Genomic DNA, 5,584 nt, shown 5'->3' with positions numbered 1-5,584 from the left:
AATGTTTTCCCCGACTGGTTATTGTTTTCCCCGTTTGGTTAATGTTTTCCCCACGGTTGGTTAATGTTTTGCCCGTGCTTCTCCAGGGACTATGTCCGACTGGTTAATGTTTTCCCCTCGGTTCTCCAGGCTCCAAGTCCCACTGGTGAATGTTTTCCCCGGTTGGTTAATGTTTTCCCCACGGTTGGCTCATATTTTGCCCATCCAGCCAGAGCCTAAGGACCACTGGTTAATGTTTTCCCCGACTGGTTAATGTTGTGCCCCTGCTTCTCCAGGGACCAAGTCCAACTGGTTAATGTTTTCCCCTCGGTTCTCCAGGGACTCTGTCCGCCTGGTTAATGTTTTCCCTTGTGCTCCAGGCACCAAGTCCAAATGTTTCAGCTTTCCCCGGCTTCTCCAGGGACAAGGTCCGACTGGTTACTGCTTTCCCCACGGTTGGTTAATGTTTTGCCCACTCCAGCCAGCGCCTAAGTCTCACTGGTTAATGTTTTCCCCGACTGGTTAATGTTGTGCCCCTGCTTCTCCAGGGATTATGTGGAACTGGTTAATGTTTTCCCCTCGGTTGTCCAGGGACCATGTCCGACTGGTTAATGTTTTCCCCTCGCTTCTCCAGGCTCCAAGTCCAACTGGTTAATGCTTTCCCCCTGCTTCTCCAGGGACCAAGTCCCACTGGTTAATGTTTTCCCCATTTGGTTCATGTTTTCCCCGACTGATTAATGTTTTGCTCACGGTTGGTTAATGTTTTGCCCCTGCTTCTCCAGAGACCAATACCCTTGGGATATTCCAGTCGATGTTTGGGAAATTGAAGTCTCCCATCACGACAACTCTGTTATTACTACATCTCTCTAGAATCTGTTTCCCTATTTGCACCTCAACTTCCCTGTCACTATTGGGCAGCCTGTAGAATACACCCAGCAAAGTTATCGACCCTTTGCTGTTCCTAACTTCCACCCACAGGGACTCCGTAGACAGTCCCTCCACGGCATCCTCCTTCTCTGCAGCCATGACACTGTCCCTGATCAACAGAGCCACGCCGCCACCTCTTTTGCCTCCCTCCCTGTCCTTCCTGAAGCATCTGAATCCTGGCACCTGAAGTACCCAGTCCTGTCCCTGAGACATCCAAGTCTCCGTAATGGCCATCACATCACATTCCCAAGCAGCAATCCACTCCCTAAGCTCATCTACCTTATTTACTACACTCCTGGCGTTAAAATAGATACACTTCAGCCCCTCAGTCTGGGCATTTCCCTTCTCCACCCCCTGTCTAACCTCCCTCTCATACTGCCTGCAGTCCTTCCCTACCTGGGAGCTAACCTCCTCGGTCCCAGTCTCCCCATCACAATTCCCTCCCCCCATCCTTTCTAGTTTAAAGTCCCCCCAGTAGCCTTAGCCAGTCTTCCCACCAAGATATTAGTCCCCCTGGGATTTAAGTGCCACCCATCTTTACTGTACAGGTCACACCTGCCCCTAAAGAGGTCCCAATGATCTAGGAACCGAAATCCCTGCCCCCTGCTCCAGTCCCTCAGCCACGCATTCAGCCTCCACCTCATTCCATTCCTGCCCTCATTCTCCCGTGGCACAGGCAGCAATCCTGAGATTACTACCTTCGCTTTTCTCTTCCTCAGCTGCCTACCCAGTTCCCTGTAATCCCTTTTCACCACTGCCTCCCTCTTCTTGCCTACGTCAGTAGTACCTATATGCACTACAACCTCTGGTTCCTCACCCACCCCCTTCAGGATGTCTGGGACATGCCCAGAGACATCCCGGATCCCAGCTCCAGGGAGACGAACCACCATCCGCGACTCACGTCTACGTCCACAAAAATGCCTGTCCGCCCCCCCCTCACTGTGGAGACCCCTATTAATACTACCTTTCTGCTCTCTTTTTTAATTTTTTGACATACTGGCTCAGCTCCAGAGACCTGGCCACTGCTGCCTCCCTCAGATGAGCTGTCCCCCCCAGTAGTACTCAGGCAGGAGGACTTATTTTGAAGGGGGACATCCACCGGCGTGCTCTCCATCACCTGAGGTTTCCCCTTCCTAATAGTTACCCACGTGCCTTCTTCCCGTTGCTCTGGTGTGACTACTTGCTGATAGCTCCTATCAATTATCTCCTCACTCTCTCTAATGAGCCGAAGGTCCTCGAGCTGCATTTGCAGCTCCTTAACCTGGTTCCGTAGGGTCTGCAGCTCCACACACCGAGCACAGGTGTGGATGTCTGGTAGACCAGGAGCCTCCAAGACCTCCCACATGTTGCACTGGCAACAACATACTGGCCTCACACCCATACTTGCCCCTTTTTAGTAACCCCGAGGAAAAAGTAAAAAAAAACTTATAACTTCCCTTGCCTCACCCTTATCTCTTTGGCCCTGTGAGCCAAAGCCCTTACAGCACACTCAAAAACAAAAACAAACTTACCTGCTCTCAGTCAGAGCCCCTCTCTCTCTCTCTCTCTCTCTCTTTTTGAAGTTAGAGGAGGGGGGAGGGCTGGGATACTCTACCTATGTAGAGTATCGGGATTCCTCACCGCTCTAATTTGTAGTAAGGTAAAAAAAAACTCTACCCGAGTGCCCTAGTAACTGCTTCCGGTGCCAAAATTTAAAGAAAAAGAAACAAGTACAAAGTTAGTTTTAAAAAAAAATCACTGTACTCACCCACAAGCTCTCCACTTGCAATCAAGTGAAGTAATGTATTTGTGCTACAAAACAAACGAGGATTCGTTAATGTGCCACATAAAAGGTTGCAGCTCTTCGTGTTAAGAGATTAGCATGGATATCGGATTAGTTCACAAACAGGAATCATAGAATTGGGATAAACAGTTCATTTTAAGGTTAGTATAAAGTAAGTATTGAATTCACAGAGATTAATCCTTGTGGATCACTGACTTGCAATCAATATGAATTTACTCAATACAGTCAACTCTTCTGAAAATTCCAAGATAGGTAGAAAAGTACATCGTTATGAGGGGACACAAAGTTCCCGTGTAGATTAAATGAAGAGGTAAAACTTGGACATGTTACACACAATGTGGGAAAATTGAGATTGCCACATGGTTCGGAAGAATACAAAAGCAGAACATATTTCATATTGAAAGCCACTGCAGAATGTTGTGATATAGAGGGGCAAGGATGTCCTGGTACATGAATGACAAAGTCATAGAAACATAGAGGCACACGGTGCAGATCATGGGAATTTGGCCCATTGAGTCTGCAAAGATTTTCTAACAGAGAATTTTACCTCGGCACACCAACCATGCTTTCCCATGGCTAATCAATCTAACCTGGTCTCCTTGAGAAAATAAGGGACAATTTAGCATGGACAATCAACTGAACCTGCACATCGTTGGCATTTGAGAGGAGACCAAAAGGGGAGTTAGAAGGGGGAAAAGGGGGCATGAAATGGCTTTGGCTGATAGGATTTAGGGAAATCCAAAGGCATTTTACTCTTATATTAGGAACAAGAGGGTGGTTCGAGGGAAAATTGGTCCTCTTAGGGACAAAGGAGGGGAACTATGCATTGAGGCTGAGGGAACGGGGGAGATCCTGAATGAACACTTTGTGTCGGAATTCACGAAGGAGAGGGGCTTGGTGTCTTGTAATGTCTTGGAGGGAGCTGTAGACCAGTTGAAGGAAATATCCATTACGAGGGAGGAAGTGTTCGGGTTTTTAGGTAGCATAAAAATTGATAAAACTCCGTGCCCTGATGGCATTAATGTCTCTTTTAATCCGCAGGTGTGTTGGTCCACCTTGTCTAACGAGGGGCATGCACACGGTGGGTCGTGCATGGGCTGCTCTTGGATGTTTCGAGAGTGGCCTAGTACTTCACGTCGTTGTGTGTGCTTAAAACTGGACCAGCAGATGGGCACCACAACAGCTCAGTGACTATCACTGCTAGCTGTGCAGATACATGGATTTGGGCCAGTGTCTGTGGGAGTTTGCACATTCTCCCTGTGGTTGCGTGGGTTTCCTCCGGGTGCTCCGGTTTCCTCCCACACCCCAAAGATGTGCTCTTAGGCTGATTGGTGTAACAAATTGTCCCTAAACTATTCTCCCCTGAATCTGGTTCCAATTGGGGTACCATACGCATACACACGGGTCAAGGTAGGTGTCGGAAAATGCTTTGTTACGATGGCGGCGAGGGCTCGTTGGGCCGGAGGGCCTGTTTCCCGTGTTGGGTTGTTCTTTGTTTTGTTTTTGTTCTAAGCACCCAGAGGAAAAACATGCAAACACGGAGAGAATGTCAAGCTCTACACAGTCACCCACAACAGCAACTAAATCCAGGTCCTCACGCGGGGAGACTGCTGTGCTATTAACTGTGCCACCACACGGCCCTGTCTGTCGCCTCAGCAACTGTGTTATTTCACCGTGAGACATGATACCCAGGCCGAATGGTCCCTTGTTTCTGGGCCCGATGACCTCAAAACCTTAGTTAAAAGGACACGTGTTCTATGTCCTGCATGTTCATAGGAAGGAAGGGGAGGAGGGTTGTGTTGGCTGGAGTTCGGTGGATGTCTGCAAATAATCATATCCTGGGTGTGATTGAAGATTCTCTATTGTTTTGAAATTGAAGAGGAACAGGGAGAGGCCTGAGCTTTTTTTCCGCTCACCGCCCGGTTTGGGAAAATGGTCAACGTACCAAAGACCCGGAGGACATATTGCAAAAAAAAATCGGAGGCACCAGCCCCACAAGGTTACCCAGTACAAGAAGGGAAAGGATTCCTAATACACACAGGGTAAGAGATGTTATGACAGAAAGCAGAGAGGTTATGGTGGACTGACAAAACCTATATTTGGGGAAAAGGCTCAGACCACAAAGAAGATTGTGCTGAGATTGGAGTGTGTGGAGCCCAACTTAGGTCAGAGAGAATGCTGGCCATGAAGAGATGCAAGCACTTTGAGCTGGGAGGAGATAAGCAGAGGAAGAGCCAAGTCATCCAGTTCTAAGCTGCATTCTTTGTTTGTTGGAGAACCAATTCACAATAAAACATCTCAAATGCTAAAAAAAAACACACAGGGCGAGGCCCAGAAAGGAAATGTCGTTTGTCCGGTCAAGCCTGTGCCGACAAATGATACTTTTCTAAACTAATGATTTTGTTTTGCATCTACGCAGCCTGTATCTCTGTATTCCCTGTTTATTCATGTATCTATCTGTCAAGATGATTTCTGGTAACCATTGCTATTACATCTGCTTCTGACATCCCCTCCGTCAGTGAAATACAGGTACTTACCACCCTCTCTGTGAAGAAAAATCTTGCCTCTCTCATCTCTTTTAAAGTTTCCCCGTTATGACATTAAAATAAGTCCTGCAGCAATTGGCATTTATACCCTGAGATAAAAAGACTCTGACAAGACATTCTGCCGATTGGTGTCATAATTGTGTAAACATCTATCAGGTCGATCCTCAGCTTTTACCAAAAATAATCTAGTGGTTGGTGAGTAAAGTTGAACATTTTGAGATTGGAGCATCAGATGTGTTGCATGTGGTGGAGTTGAGGTTTGAAGAAACGAATGAGTGAAATGCTAGATTCCTTTCTGGACGGCAAGGGATGAAGACAGTATTCTGGGAAATGCAGCATAACGGCATCA

At 47.4% G+C, this 5,584-nt stretch overlaps 1 pseudogene; it reads left to right on the top strand.

The window, feature by feature from the left end:
• The first annotated feature begins 4,621 nt into the window (after positions 1-4,621).
• Positions 4,622-4,942, top strand: LOC145351593 (large ribosomal subunit protein eL42-like; annotated as a pseudogene).
• The last annotated feature ends 642 nt before the right edge of the window (positions 4,943-5,584 follow it).

This window comes from Carcharhinus amblyrhynchos, chromosome 13 (assembly GCF_965287045.1).
Source record: "Carcharhinus amblyrhynchos chromosome 13, sCarAmb.v2.hapA, whole genome shotgun sequence".
NCBI lineage: Eukaryota > Metazoa > Chordata > Chondrichthyes > Carcharhiniformes > Carcharhinidae > Carcharhinus > Carcharhinus amblyrhynchos.
This window is presented reverse-complemented; position numbering and strand designations above follow the sequence as displayed.